The sequence below is a fragment of the Schistocerca piceifrons genome, chromosome 4, assembly GCF_021461385.2.
Source record: "Schistocerca piceifrons isolate TAMUIC-IGC-003096 chromosome 4, iqSchPice1.1, whole genome shotgun sequence".
In the NCBI taxonomy this organism is placed as follows: Eukaryota; Metazoa; Arthropoda; class Insecta; order Orthoptera; family Acrididae; genus Schistocerca; species Schistocerca piceifrons.
Window position 1 is genome coordinate 1,544,237 of NC_060141.1, and position 16,386 is coordinate 1,560,622.

Below are 16,386 nucleotides of genomic sequence, written 5' to 3' on the forward strand. Positions count from 1 at the left end.
GGCATAGGCGAAAATTTTAACTAAATGTTCCATCCTCCATAACTCTCGTAGACACAGGTGAGACTCAATATGTCTCAGGAACAACTACTGTATATGGTTAAATGCTTTGTGTGGTAGTGTACAACTTTCTGAATAGGGAACTAGCCTCTGGAAAGTGATCAGTCAACTCCACAACGAACGTAAGAGTGAGTTATTTGAAAAAACGTGAACGCTGTTAATGAATAAAAGAAAGAGTCGAGCTCAGAGAAACAAAACAACTATTATAAAAAACAATCGACAGATGAGTTCTGAAATAAGTCAGGGCCTACTGTTTTGTAGCAGTGCTAAATTCCACAAAGTAAATAAACAAACAAACAAACAAAAAACAAAGAAATAAAATCTTCCGTGCTCGTCCGATCACCGAAGTGAAGCAACAACGTTAGTACTCAGATGGGTGAGCGCCTGGGAACTCTGGCTGTCTTCATTTTTCGCTTTTTAGTCGCTACTCCTGCCAGCCCTCTTTCCATACCACCTTTCTGTTGTGACAAAGAGACTTCCGTAAGCATTTTAAACGGGCGTAAGGTACGAAACTGCAGTAATTAACAGTCTGAAGGAGAATGTGTTAACCAAGTTTGCCAGGAAGTCTTTGAAAACGACAAAACAGTACGAATCGGGCGGTATGCTCCGAAATACGTTAGCACCTGCCTATCGTTCTGCAGCGGCGTACAGCTCCAAGTTCGATTTCTAATCATAAATTTATTCTTTTGTCGTCTCGCCTCCTCCCGCAGACGTTTCTCGCGCTTGTGCTGTCAAATGGACCGCGACCCGAGCGGCAGCGAGCGAAGTGCGGACAAGTCGGGTCGGAAGGGGGGACAGGCGCGAATGGACCGCGGAAATTACGCAAATATCTGGAAGCGCGGCGTGTGTCAGCCAGGTGAGAAAGACTCCGTCGGTCCAGCAGGACACCGCCACACCCCGCGCAGTCCCCCCGCCGCCCGGCCGCGCGCAAGCCCCGCGCCAGATAACAGGAACAAGGCGCGTCGCCAGCGAGTGTCGGAGGCCGCACGCACCAAACGAATGACAGGCGGTGCACCGAGCAGCCGTGTTGCGCGCCTCACCTACGTCCGGCAGTCGCCTCTGAGACGCCGAGCGCGCTGGTCGCACCGCTCCGGGGCTCTAGCGCTCAGTCGTGACTTGGCTGTCGTCGCGTGCGCGTCGGCGCGCGGTTGTTCCTGCCAGTGTTTGTGTTTGCTGTTCTACAGCCTGTAAGTCCTATCATGTCGACATTCAACAGGGCGAATAGCGCACAGTGCGTTTTTGATCGAAGTGCTATGCGGCCGACAGGTTTTGAGATACATGAATGGATTTTCGATGAACTTAAGTTACCGGATGAAGTAGTTGACACTTTTCAGCTTAATTTTATACTGTACTCCTTGTTTATCAAGTTTACTAATGTAGCCCATTACGATAAATTTATCGAAACGTTTGCTGGCGTCCGCAAATTTAAACATTTTGACGGTAGTGTCAGTGATGTACAGATAGTTCCCTCTGGCTACGGCGTGCAAACTGTTCGTGTTTTCAATGTGCCACCCGAATGTCCGAATGACTACATCTCTCGCGGGTTGTCGCAGTTTGGGATGGTGTTGTCCATAAGTAACGACAAGTGGGGTATTGGCTACCGGTACCAAGTAAACAGTGGCGTACGGAGTGTTAGGATTGATCTGAAGAAGCACATTCCGTCTTATTTCATGATCGTGGGCGTGCGTGCGCAAATAAGTTATTTCGGGCAACCGCCAACTTGTTCTGTTTGTCACTCATCGGAACATTTGCGTACGGACTGCCCACGCCGACGCCCTGTTCAGCTCTCGCGCGAACGGCCTGTAGACGCCTCTGGCCAGTTTGTGCCGCTTCTTAGTGAAGTAGTAGCGGGCACGGTATCCCAACCCGTCCCACCGATTCCGCCACCTGCGGTAGATGCACCCGTTCCCTCTGTCTCCGTGGTTAATGCTTTGGATGTTGTAGCCGCGACACCAGTAGAACCTCTTCCTTCGCAGCCAGAGTCCGTTCCGCCAACTGACGTAACGGTACCGTCTGTCCCTGTTTCTGAACACGTGGAGGCGATTCTGCCCCCGCCGCCCGCCCCGAAGGAAAAGCCTACGCTGCCGAAGCAGCAGCGTAAGCGGAAGGTTAAGGGGAAGAAATCCAGGGACAGCTCACCGACTGTTCTCTCCGGAACTGGTAGTGACTCGGAGACACTGTCGTCGTGCTCAGGGGGTGGGACGAAAGACACGAGGGAGACGCGCATACACGAACAGACCCAGCATTTGCGTCAGCTACTGGGGAATCAGGGCGATAAGTCTGAGCCGCCTGTTAAACGGAAGAGTGATCAGGTCGGCAATCTGTCATTGCGACGGCAACGCACGCGTGCGGGGTCGGCTGCGGCCTCCCCCGCCCGTGCGGAACCGATGGAAGCAGAATCCTCGCAAGTTGTTGACAGGGACCGTATGGAGCAGGATGACGCTTGGTGGAAGTCGCCGGACGACGCCCCACTGTCGGGGGTGGTTCCGGACCCCCCACCCGCACCTACGTAAATGCACCTCTGTTCAAACCACTCAGTAGTTTTAATGTTAACTTTCTGTGATTGTCAAATGTTTCTTGTGTTTTGTACTAATCACGCTGTGCCTTGCACGTGGACAATAATTCACGGTAGAGCTTTCTCTGCTTTGCTCTTTTTGTACAGTGGCTTGCCAAAGGTTTCCGCGTGTAGCAATGCTGTTATCCTTTACTATGAATGTTTGCCGTGACGTGTTTGTCAGCCCATGGACGATGCAGTATCGCTGTTTGCCTTCCTGTTGCCGCCGTTATATTCTGATTTCAGTGTCGTGCTTATTATGTTTTGCTTCTATTGTCATATTGTCTTGTGGCAATGTTGCTATGATGAGGGGCGGTTTCTGTCTGCTTTTAGGCGTCCTTTTTGCAGCAGTTTATTTTTAGAAATTCGTGTGTTTTCCTGTGCTTACTTGCTGTCTGATGTCTGTTGTTCTATCGACGGTTTATCACTGCCGCTTAATATTCATGTCCACCTTGCTGTATTGCTGTCGCCGTGAAGTTTTTTGTCATGTACCAGTGATGTTGTAAGTTTGGCGTACTTATCGCGTGTCACATAAATGACATTGGCCTGCCATGTTTGTTGCGTTTTCCCGCCGTCTTTCCGGAAAGATTGTACACGCACGTTTACTTATGTGGTGTTGGTTGTCGTTATTTCGTGTGGCTGTTGGTGTTCCACTGTGTTCGGTCTGCGCTGTGCGCATGTTCAATGCACGCATGTTTTTCTGTTCTCATTGTGTTACTTTTATTATGCGTGACTCATGTCCTATCTGTTGCAATTATCAGGTGGGTCTTGCTTTATTGTGGGGTCTTTGTTTTGCCGTTTTTTTTTCTATTTGTGCAACTTCCTGCGGGTTTGCACATTCTAGAATGGCGTAATTCCGGCCAGTTTTGTCATGTTTTTCTTACAAGTTCTACTGTGTTATTAACGGGGTGGGTATGTGGTATCTGCCCACTTGTGTTTTTACGTTTTTATTTTGTATTATGCATGTTGTGTCTGTCTCCACTTTTACATTTGTACATGTTTACTTCCATTTGTATCCTCATGACAGGGATATCGTTTTGTGTACTTTCCTACCATGTTAAGTGACGCGCCTCCTGTCTGATGGCTTGATGTTTTTCTCTTTACTCCACCTCTAGACCGATGAGTTTATTTTCAATCTTAACGTTGAATGTCAATACCGTCACGGCTGCGTATAAGGTGTTATTATTTACTGACCTCCTAAAATTTGGCCGTTATGATGTTGTTTTTCTTCAGGAGGTGGCCGGTAGAGTTTTTAGTGATACTCCTGGCTATGGTGTTATATACAATGTGGACCGTGACTAAGTGTGGCACTGCCGTTTTATTTAAAGACTCGTTAGAGCCACAAGATGTTCAGGTGATGCCTAACGGCCGTGCTATTGCGTGTACGATAAGAGGAGCCCGTGTTGTAAATCTCTATGCGGCGTCGGGCACGGACAAGCGCCGTGACCGGTCGCGTTTCTTTAGTTATGAGATTTGTCCTTTTTTAACGCCTGGTCGTCCACTTGTGGTAGGAGGGGATTTTAACTGTGTTGTTGATGCTGCAGATATGAGTACCGCTCCCACACTGTGTCAAGAACTTGCCGCGTTGATTACTGCTGCTGATTTGTGTGATACTTGGCGACATTTCCACCCACGTCGCACTGTATTCACGCACATCTACAATACCGGGGGCAGTCGCCTTGACCGTATTTATGTTTCTCGCGCCCTCAAGGATGCTCTCCATCGTGTTGACATGCTCCCCGTGGCGTTCAGTGATCACTGTGGTTACGTTTGCGATGTACGGCTGCAGGGTGGGGCTGCGGCTCCTGTCCCGCGGGTTTGGAAGCTCGATGTCACTCACTTGCCGAAGGATGGTTTCCGCTTAACTATTACGGCTGTGTGGGAATCTTGCGTTCAAAAAGTTGGCAACTACCCTACGACGCTTGATTGGTGGTTGGCGTTAGCTAAGCCTCAGCTACGTCGTGCCGCGTAAGCTTTTAGTCGCGAGGAGTCGTACTGGAGGAACCGTACGCTCGACTTTTACCAGCAGTGCCTTAGGGATGCTTTCGACGCCCCTATTGACCAATATGGTAACCTCCGTCTGCGGCTCAATCGCATTAAGAGCAAGATTCTGGGGATTCATCGCGAAAGGGCGAAAGGCTACATAGTCCGTAGTCGTTTTGCGGGCGCCGTTGATGAGGAGCATCCGACGACTTTTTATTTGGCAAAGGAGAGACGCTTGGCGTCTACGAAATGTGTACAGTGGTTGTTAACAGATGATGGCGATCGCCTCATTGGCAGGCGGGATATGGTCGCTCACGTCACTGCGTATTATTCTGCGTTGTTTTCTCGCTATGATGGTGATGGCGTCGCCACTGCCGCTTGTTTAGACGAGTTGCGTTGTTTTTTAACGGACGACGATCGCGCCGACTTAACTGCAGCGTTGTTGCCACAAGATGTGTTCTCGATATTGAAGGCGTGTCCCAAAGGGAAGTCTCCAGGGCCCGACGGTTTACCGACGGAATTTTATCTTGCCGCCTGGGAAATTATTGGGGGCATGTTCACTTCATTGATTAACGAAGTCCGTGGTGTGGCGGTACCCGGCCGTTTTATGGACGGTAGGGTGGTGCTTATTCCTAAGAAGGAAGGAGACTGTCGCGTCCAAGACCTGCGGCCTATCACCTTATTAAATGCCGACTATAAGATCGTTGCGAGGTGCGTGGCTGACAAGTTGAAATCTGTCATGGATAAGGTTATCGCTGCTCCCCAGTCGTGTGGAGTACGGCGTCGTAACATCTTTACTGCGGCTTCTGCATACAGGGATGTTGTCTGTTCAGCAGTGGCTCCTGGTTCCTCCGCCGGAATCTTATCCATTGACTTCGCCAACGCCTTCGATCGTGTCAGCCACGAATACCTCCTTCAGGTCATGTCGCGCATGGGTTTCGGTCTCCAATTTCTGGAAGTGGTACGCAACTTACTTACGGGAGCTCGGTCGGTCGTCATTGTCAATGGCTGGCCGACAGTGCCTCTTCCGATACGTCGCTCTGTTCGACAAGGCTGTCCGTTGTCGATGTTTTACTTTGTGCTTGCCATCGATCCACTGTTGCGAGCTCTCGACCGTACACTCCATGGGATTCAAATTGGCAATGTGTCGTTGCGATGTTCAGCTTACGCTGATGTGGGCGTTTTTGTAGCGCATACGGCGGATATTGATGCCACTAGAGCTTTATTGGAACGTTACGGACGAGCTTCTGGTGCCCGAATAAATGCACGGAAAACTGTGCTCCTTCCACTGGGGTTGCACGGTGTTGACGACCGGAGGCCGTGGTTCCGCGTTGTTTCACACCACACCATTTTGGGTCTCGACGTTACTGCGTCGCCGCAGAACATGCAGGCTCGGAACTGGCGGTCACTCCTTACGGGTATTCGCATTCTTTGCCGTACACATGCTTCCCGACGGCTCAATTTGCTACAAAAAGTCGACCTCATTAACACGTTTATTCTCTCGCGGGCATGGTATGTTGCGCAGCTGCTCTGCGTCCCGAAATTGATTGCGCGTTCCATCTCACGTGTTGTCTTTTGGTTACTGTGGCGTCATGAAATTTTTAAGGTGCGGGCGTGGTCTGTGTCCTTGACAGATCCTTGGGAGGCCTAGGACTTGTGGATTTGGGACGTAAATGTGCGGCGTTGCTTGTAAACCGCACAGCTGCGTTGCAGACCAGCTGTCCGGGTGGCACCACGGCTGCTTTATTGGAGATTTGTCGGCCGGCGTCTGAGTGCGCCCCTGTTTCTGTCGCCGACATTCCGTATCGTCTGTCGTTCCTGCGAGAATATTATCTCACTCGCAGTTACGTTTTAAGAACGGCTAACGATCCACACCGTACGGCTCGGCGTCTCTACGCCGACCTGATGGGACGGCCGCCGGTTCACAAGTTGGAGGTTCGCCTCCCTACTGTGAACTGGAAACAGGTGTGGGCGAACATCAATGACAGCGTGTTGCCAACCGACGTTTCGGCGTTGTGGTTCAAGTTGGTGAACAACACCTTACCGACCAACCAACGCCTTGCCGACATCCACCTCCTCGCCTCGCCCAACTGTGGCAGGTGTGACGCGCCCGACACCAGGGAGCACCGGCTGCAGTGTCGGGCTGTTGCAGACGTGTGGTCGCTGTGTCAGATCATGCTCGCGCTTATTCACAGAACTGTCCCGACCAAGGTCACCGTCGCTTCCGTTATTACCCCAGATTTTAAGTATTTTCCACGTGCAAGGCATAGAACTACTGTGTGGTTATTTGGATGTACGGTTTACGCCCTGATTGGTCTGGAACTGTCTGATGCATTTTCTTATTTGGCATATCTTTGGGATTGTTTTGTGACGGCGAAACGTAAAACGACATACCGTGCAGATTTCGCGAACTATTTGAATGTATCGATCTCTCACGCTTACACTAAAGTTTTGAGAGTTTGAATTTTCTTTCTTTCATTTATTCATTAATTTGATTCTTTCTCAATTTTTTTTTCTCCAACTTTGGACGCTTGGCGTCTTGTTTGTGGTATTGACATCCACATTTTCTTTCTCCATTTATGGTGACGCAATTCGGGCGGTGTGTTACCTCAATGTGTAAATGCTTGTCACTGCCACGTCTATTATGTTTAGCTAACGTGCCTGTTTTTCTCCGTCGCTTTGCTTTACGAGTGCAGTGTCGCCTTCTTATGTGTTGAGCTCTTTTTCTGTGGCAAATGTTATTGCCAGGTACTTAGGTTTTCTTTATGTCTTGGCGAGCTCATTGCCCAATAATTTACTTTTTTTGTGTGTGATGACCCTGCATGGGTGTTCGGTTATTTTTCTGCGGCATGATAATGCAGGTACTTTATATTTCATTATTTTTGAAGAGTGGCGAACTTGTCGCCTAATATTTCATTTATTTTTTGTGGCGGTGGTCAAAAACAAAAACAAAAAAATACACCGGTTCTCGTCAAAAAAAATACACCGGTAAAATAAAAATAAAAAAAATACACCGGTTCTCGTCCGATCACCGAAGTTAAGCAACCACGGGCCCGGTTAGAACTTGGATGGGTGACCGCCTGGGAACACCGGGTGCTGTTGGCTATCTCATTTTTTCATTTTTACGTCGCTGCACCTGCCAGCCCTCTTTTCATACTAACTTTCAGGTGTTGACAAAGATGCTTCCACAAGCATTTTACACTACTGTATCAAACGTAAGATACGAAATTACAGTAATGAACTGAGTTTGAGCAAGAATGCGCGAAAGAAGAGTGCTAGGACGCCTCGGAAATAACAACACACTACGAATCGACAGATGAGTTCTGAAATAAGTCAGGGCCTACTGTTTTGTAGCAGTGCTGAATTCCACAAAGTAAATAAACAAACAAAACAAAAAAAAACAAAGAAATAAAATCTTCCGTTCTCGTCCGATCACCGAAGCGAAGCAACAACGTTAGTACTCGGAAGGGTGAGCGCCTGGGAACTCTGGCTGTCTTCACTTTTCACTTTTCGCTTTTCGCTTTTCAGTCGCTACTCCTGGCAGCCAGCCTTTTTCCATATCACCTTTCTGTTGTGACAGAGACTTCCTCAAGCATTTTAAACGGCCGTAAGGTACGAAACTGCAGTAATGAACTCAGTTTGAAGGAGAATGTGCCAACCAAGTTTGCCAGGAAGTCTTTGAAAACGACAAAACAGTACGAATCGGGCGGTATGCTCCGAAATACGTTAGCGCCTGCCTATCGTTCTGCAGCGGCGTACAGCTCCAAGTTCGATTTCTAATCATAAATTTATTCTTTTGTCGTCTCGCCTCCTCCCGCAGACGTTTCTCGCGCTTGTGCTGTCATATGGACCGCGACCCGAGCGGCAGCGAGCGGCAGTCGGGATGGAAGGGGGGACAGGTGCGAATGGACCGCGCAAATTACGCAAATATCTGGAAGCGCGGCGTGTGTCAGGCAGGTGAGAAAGCCTCCGTCGGTCCAGCAGGACACTGCCACACCCCGCGCAGCCCCCCCGCCGCCCGGCCGCGCGCAAGCCCCGCGCCGGATAACAGGAACAAGGCGCGTCGCCAGCGAGTGTCGGAGGCCACACGCACCAAACGAATGACAGGCGGTGCACCGAGCAGCCGTGTTGTGCGCCTCACCTACGTCCGGCAGTCGCCTCTGAGACGCCGAGGCGAGCGCGCACTCCGCGCCACCTTCCAGGTGGAAGGACGTGCTTTGCGTCAAATGTGCCACGGAAAGCGGCGAATGCTTCTTCTGTGGTGCGGCTACAGTGTAAGGACGCCAACGGCCATACCATGTTGAATACACCGGTTCTCGTCCGATCACCGAAGTTAAGCAACATCGGGCGCGGTTAGTACTTGGCTGGCTGCCCGCCTGGCAACACCTCGGTGCCGAGCGAGCATTACTTCCGTGTGCGACTTGGCCGGCGGCGCCTCGTGTGTCGTCCGTCTTCTGCCTAGCGGCTGTCTTTCATCAAGTCCGTAAGTCATGGAAAGTTTCTATGATGATAGTGAAGAACGCCAAAATAACGTGCAATGCGAATTCGATAGTTCCGTTGGAAAACCGTCTGCTTTCGAAATTCATCGTTGGATACTCGAGGAATTGTGTTTATCGGCCGATGACGTTCTCGGTGTTCAGTTTGACACTTTTCTCAATTCCGTGTTTTTGAAGCTAAAGACTCCAGAATTGTGTGATACCGTTGTCAATGTTAATGATGGTATCCGTAAATTTAGACATTTAGACGGTCGCATTAGTAACGTGACTATTTCTCATGGCGGGTTTGGCCTTCGAAATGTTCGTGTGTTTAACTTGCCTTTCGAAATCCGGATTGACAATATCTTGTCATTTGCGGCCGTACGGGACTGTGCTATCTGTCATTAAAGAGAAGTGGTCCTCCGCCTATATTTTCCAGGTTGAAAATGGCGTGAGGAGTGTAAAGATGGTCGTACGACAGCATATTCCGTCCTTCTTGTTAGTTAACGGCCATCGTGCTTTTATAACCTATAGTGGTCAACCTCAGACGTGTTCCTTTTGCGGTGCTGTCTGTCATTACCGACAAAACTGCCCTAAACGCAGGCCGCCTGTTCAGTTGCCACGTGAGGATGTTTTAAGTGGGCCTAGTTTTGCTTCTGTTGCTGCACCATGTTTAGGTTCCGCCCGCCCCCCCCCCCCCCCCCGCACGTGTGCCTGTCGCGGCCGCCCCCCCCCCCCCCCCCCCCTGTACCGGCCGCCGCTGACGCCATGTATACGTCTGTTCCTAATAGTGACTCTGTTTCTGTACCTCCTGTTGAGCCCTCTTTGGTCGCGGATGCGACAACTGTACCTGTTAGTAAAAAACCGGTAGTGGACGATGTTTCACCGGAATCCGTGCCGCTGTCGGCCGAATTTGTTCCGCATACTGTCCCGGTTACGGAACCCGATAAATCGGCGGTTGTTCCAACCACCGTCCCCGACAGTGTTTCTGCTGCCAGTGCTGTTGTCGTGGGAAGTGACGATTTTACTGCCCCTAAACCGCGTAGGGACCGGAATGTTGCTCGTGCTTCTGGCACACCGCGTTTACGTAGTGCCAGTAGTTCTGCTTCGTTTAATACGCGTGGTCTGTCGGACAAAAATCGGAGTCCGTCTCCGGTGGCGCGCGTTCTCCTGCCCCCCCCCCCCCCCCTCAGGGTCGGTCGGTCGGTCGGTCAGGCGACTTCTGGACAACCGGCCACGCGCGCCGGCGTAGACCTCGGCCACCGCCCGTCTCGGGGGGGGGGGGGGGGGGGGGGGGCGGCGGCAGGCGCCAGGCGAAAAAGCAGACATCTTCCCGCACCCAGCCGGAGGGTGATGTTACTGCCACGCAACAACGTGATATCACGGTGCAACATCTAAAAACATTCCTGAGTCAACCGACTTCTGCTGCCGATTCCGACATGGCGGTGGATCAGCCTGTGTCTGTGACACCCCCCCCCCCCCCCCTTTACCTACTAAAAGAAAGGCTGAAGATTCGCACCATCGTCGTGCCCCCCCTTCCACCCACGATTTGGTGCCGGCCTTCTCTTCGGATGTCGCAATGCCCGCCGTGGAGCATTCCGTCACAGGGGGTACCGTCGCAGTTTCCGGGACGCCCCCGCTCCCGCCCCCCCCCCCTCCTAGTCAATCACGGGATTGGTCGGAGGACGTTGAGGCCGGTGATTCCCATTAGCGTGACTCTTTGTATGTCATTCCCCCTCCTAGCACGTTGGTATGTTTTATTGTGTTTTAAGCGTTTTCATGTTTTTATGTTCTTGTTTTTTCCCTGTGTTTTACGTGTACATGTTTCACGACTGTAGCCAGTGGAACATTTTAACGGTTAATCTTAATAAGCTGCGAAATCCGCAGAAAGCTATGCTTCTTAAAAATTTTTTGTATGATAATCACTGTCACGTCGCATTTTTACAAGAGGTGAGTTGTGAAGCGCTTTTATATTTGAACGATTTTACTGATTTTATTGTGATTGACAATGTTGCGCCTGATCCTGATACGGGCACTGCAATTTTAGTACGTTCTGGCTTACCTGTCTCTAACGTTGACATTTTACCGACCGGTCGTGCTGTTGCCTGTACCATTTTTGGCATTGTGTTTGTGAATGTGTACGCTCCGTCGGGAAATGTTAAACCGGCCAGGGCTGAATTTTATGGTAGGGATTTGTGTCAGCTTTTAACCAGGAATGTCGATACTTTAATCGTCGGGGGTGATATTAATTGTGTTTTAGACGACAGAGATCAGGAGCCGCGTCCGAACGAATGTCATGAACTGGGTGCTTTGGTCGCTAGCTTTCATTTGCTTGACACGTGGCGTGTTTTACATCCCAATTTTACCTACTTCACTTATTTTTACGGTGCGGGGCGTAGCCGTCTCGATCGCATTTATGTGTCTAGGCAGTTGTCTGCCCGTATTTGTACTGCTGACGTGACTCCTGTCATTTTCCGACCACTCCAGCTATTCCTGTCGTCTTATTACCTCGTTTGTGTGTTCCTCGTCGTACTAATTTGTGGAAGTTTAATTGTAGTTTACTTAATGACGACCATTTTGTGACTAGTTTTACCCGTATGTGGCAGAGGTTGGTGCGGACTCGCGGCGGTCATAGTAGCACCATTGAGTGGTGGGTTGCGATCGCTAAGCCGGCGATTCGCAACTTTTTAATCGATTATAGCCGTGAGGCGGCACGCTGGCGTCGGGCGACGGCTCGCTTCCGCCAGGATTGTTTACGCGATTTGGCGTTGCGCGTGACGTCACAGCCCGATTTGTTGCCCACTCTGAAGCGATTCCAAGCTCGGCTTTTAATTGACATGCGTGCCGCTAGTGATGGGGTGACCGTCCGCAGTCAGCCTGCAGGTTTTGTTGCTGGGGAACCTCTGTCCATTTATCATTTAAACCGGGAACGCAAACGCCGCGAACGTTTGCGCATAACTGTTTGGCAGCTGCGGAACGGCGGTCGGACTTCTGTACAGTCTGAAATTGAAAACGATATCTTTGAACATTTTGCTTCGCTTTTCCGTGCTGTTGACGTTGATTCCGACACGTTGCGAGATTTCTTGCGGGTTGTTCCACATGTTTTAACTCGCCCGGACAGGCATCTTTTAAATGACGCCTATACGTCTGATGAAGTTTTCGACGCCGTTCGGCGGAGTCCCAAAGGGAAGTCTCCGGGTCCCGATGGGATTCCTGCGGAATTTTATTCGAAATTTTTTCCTTTTTTAAGTGAGATTTTAGTGGATTTAGCGAACGATATTCGCAATGGTGTGAATGTACCAACTGCTTTTGTGGAGGGGGTTGTTACGCTTGTTCCCAAATCCCGTGCTGTACCTCATATCGATGCTGTCCGTCCGATTATTTTATTAAATGCTGATTACAAGATCGTTACGCGCTGCGTCGCTCAGCGGCTTAAAAACGTCTTGCCGACCGTACTTAGTGATCAGCAAACATGTGCGGTACGAGATCGGAACATCTTTGACGCTATCCTTGCTTACAGAGACTGTATTGGATATGTGAGAAGTGCTCGGCTCCGGACAGCGGCGATTTTATTAGTTGATTTTAAAAATGCCTTTGACCGCATTAGTCATTTTTATTTGCGTCGGGTTATGGTACGCATGGGGTTTGGTTATACATTTACCCGATTCGTGACGCATTTGTTGCAACCTGCTACTTCCCGTATATGTGTCAATAGTCGACTCACTCCTGCTTTTCGTGTGGGTCGCTCCGTGCGGCAGGGGTGTCCGCTTTCCATGGCGCTTTTTGCCATTGCGCTGGATCCCCTCCTCCGTTATATCAGTCAGGAATGTCGCGGCATTCAGATGGGGACTACCAGGTTGGTTTGTCGCGCATACGCTGATGACCTTGGCGTATTTATTGAACATATAGACGACGTTGACAGGTTGCATTTTGTTCTGCACAACTTTGGAAAAGCTACGGGGGCGGTTATCAATCCCCGGAAAACTGTGCTTTTGCCACTCACCGCCCGCGCACGTACCCTGCATAGGGACTGGTTTTGTGTCCAGCAGCAGCCTACCGTTCTTGGGATACTTCTATCTTCGAACCCGCAGCAGATGGCAGCCTTGAATTGGCGGCCTACGCTGTATCGGATTCGTGCTGTTGCCAGGATCTATGCGGTCCGCAATGTGGCCCTTCGGGAAAGGTGCATTTGATAAATGTTAGTATCTTGGCGAGAGCATGGTACCTTGCGCAGGTTCTCCCGGTTCCCACGCAGTTGGGGCGCGCCATCAAACAGGCGGTTTACTGGTTTTTATGGAGGGGGGAGATTTTTAAGGTATCGCATGCTGTCTGCACCTTGGGCCTGTCCGATGGCGGTTTGGTTTTTTTTTTTTTTTTTTTTTTTTTGTGGGTTTAGGGCGCACAACTTCAATGGTCATTAGCGCCCTGACTACTCTAAGAATGCACCGCGAGTCACAAGTTGACAACAACTAAAAGGGAAAACACAATAAGACAGACTTACAGGCATAGGATTAAAAAACAACATCATCAAATGTCCTTAGCGAGGTTTGTCAAATTGATAAAACAAAGAACACGAGCAGCTGCTCGTGGGTCATCCGCTAAAATGGCATCGAAAGTATTAGGCAGGTTAAGATCGAGGCGCAGTTGGTTAAGATCTGGACAGGACATTAAAATGTGTCTAACCGTCAGCAAGTGCCCACATGGGCAGAACGGCGCCGGCGCAGCCGTCAGCAGATGGCGATGGCTGAACCGGCAGTGTCCAATTCTTAACCTTGCTAAAACGACCTCCTCCCGCCGAGAAGGGCGTGAGGAGGACGTCCAAGCCACGGGAAGAGGTTTTAAGGCCCGAAGCTTGTTGTCTGTAAGTGCAGCCCAATCGGCATGCCACAGCGACACAACGCGCCGACAAATGACCCTGCTAAAATCGGACGAAGGGACACAACAAGAAGCTGTCCGAGGCTGGAGGACCGCAGCCTTGGCCGCGGCATCTGCAGCTTCGTTCCCAGGGATACCGACATGGCCAGGAACCCACATAAAGCTAACCGGCGGACCGACGTCCACCAGCCGCTGAAGAGAGCGTTGGATCCGGTGTACGAAAGGGTGAACCGGGTACGGATCACTGAGGCTCTGGATGGCGCTCAGGGATTCTGAGCAGATGACATAAGCAGAATGTCGGTGGCGGCAGATGTAAAGAACAGCCTGGTAGAGGGCAAAGAGCTCAGCTGTGAAGACCGAACAATGGTCATGGAGCCGGTATTTGAAACTTTGTGCCCCGACAATAAAGGAACACCCGACCCCGTCATTGGTCTTAGAGCCATCTGTATAAATGAAAGTCATGTTGATGAACTTCGAACGAAGTTCCAAAAAACGGGAGTGGTAGACCGAACCGGGGGTGACCTCTTTTGGGAGCGAGCTGAGGTCAGGGTGAAGGCGGACCTGAGCCTGGAGCCAAGGTGGCGTGCGGCTCTCGCCCACTCGAAAGGTTGCAGGGAGTGAAAAATGAAGGTGTTGAAGGAGGCGACGAAAGCGAACTCCAGGGGGTAGCAGGGCAGAGACATACAACCCGTATTGAAGGTCAAGAGAGTCGTCAAAAAAGGAACGATAAGACGGATGGTCGGGCATTGACAGTAGCCGACAGGCATACCGACAAAGCAGTATATCGCGCCGGTAAGTGAGTGGCAATTCGCCAGCGTCAGCATGAAGACTCTCTACGGGACTGTTATAAAATGCTCCGATCGCAAGTCGTAAACCCCGATGTTGTATGGAGTTGAGGCGGCGTAAGATGGATGGCCGTGCAGAGGAGTATACGAAGCTCCCATAATCCAGCTTGGAGCGGACGATCGACCGATATAGACGAAGTAGGACGGTTCGATCCGCTCCCCACGACATACCACTGAGAACACGGAGGACATTTAAAGAACGGGTACAACGGGCGGCCAAATATGACACATGTGGAGACCAGCTAAGTTTCCTGTCAAAGGTAAGGCCTAAAAATTTGGTTGTCTCCACGATTGGGAGAGCAACGGGACCGAGTCGTAAGGACGGTGGGAGAAACTCTTTGTAGCGCCAGAAGTTAATACAGACCGTCTTCTCGGCAGAAAAACGGAAGCCATTGGCGACACTCCAGGAGTAAAGATGGTCAAGAGAACGCTGAAGACAGCGCTACAGGACACGTGTACACTGCGCGCTGCAATAGATGGTAAAATCGTCCACGAAAAGGGAGCCTGATACATCAGCTGGGAGGCAATCCATTATTGGATTGATCGCGATGGCGAACAGAGCGACGCTCAAAACTGAGCCCTGTGGCACCCCATTCTCCTGGCGAAAGGTGTCGGACAGGACAGAACCCACACGTACCCTGAACTGTCGATCCATTAAAAAGGAACGAATAAAAAGAGGGAGGCGACCGCGAAGGCCCCATGTATGCATGGTGCGGAGAATGCCCGCCCTCCAACAGGTGTCGTAAGCCTTCTCCAAATCAAAGAACACAGCCGCGGTCGGGCGCTTCCGCAAGAAGTTATTCATAATGAAGGTCGACAAGGTAACCAGATGGTCAACAGCAGAGCGGCGCCTACGAAATCCACATTGGACATTGGTAAGTAGGCGTCGAGACTCAAGCAGCCAAACCAATCGAGAGTTAACCATTCGCTCCATCACTTTACAGACACAGCTGGTAAGTGAGATAGGTCGATAACTGGAAGGCAAGTGCTTGTCCTTCCCCGGCTTAGGAATCGGGACAACGATAGACTCGCGCCAGCATGCGGGAACATGTCCCTCAATCCAGATGCGATTGTATGTACGAAGAAGAAAACCTTTACCCGCAGGAGAAAGGTTCTTCAGCATCTGAATATGAATAGAATCAGGCCCTGGAGCGGAGGACTGTGATCGGCCAAGTGCGGTTTCGAGTTCCCGCATGGTGAATGGGGCATTATAACTTTCACAATTCGAGGAGCGGAAGTCAGGTGGCCTAGCCTCCTCTGCCTGTTTGCGGGGGAGGAAGGCAGGGTGGTAATGAGCGGAGCTCGAAACCTCGGCGAAAAAGCGGCCGAAGGCATTGGAGACAGCCTCAGGGGTTACAAGGACTTCATTTGCGACCTTCAAGCCAGAAACTGGGGAGTAGACCTTAGTGCCAGATAGCCGGCGCAGGCTACCCCAGACAACAGAAGAAGGAGTAAAACTGTTGAAGGTGCTTGTGAAAGCAGCCCAGCTGGCTTTCTTGCTTTCTTTACTAATACGACGACACTGAGCACGTAATCGTTTATAATTAATACAATTCGCCACTGTAGGGTGGCGCTTAAAGGTGCGTAAAGCACGTCG

The 16,386-nt window shown here is 50.6% G+C and overlaps 1 long non-coding RNA gene and 1 pseudogene across 1 annotated transcript in view; both read left to right on the top strand.

The window, feature by feature from the left end:
- The first annotated feature begins 1,122 nt into the window (after window positions 1–1,122).
- LOC124795348 overlaps window positions 1,123–16,386 on the top strand; it is a 189,865-nt gene continuing 174,601 nt past the window's right edge. Inside the window, exon 1 of the long non-coding RNA XR_007016679.1 lies at window positions 1,123–1,244. This is a non-coding gene — a long non-coding RNA (uncharacterized LOC124795348). The remainder of the gene's footprint in view (window positions 1,245–16,386) is intronic.
- Window positions 8,877–8,994, top strand: LOC124796668 (annotated as a pseudogene).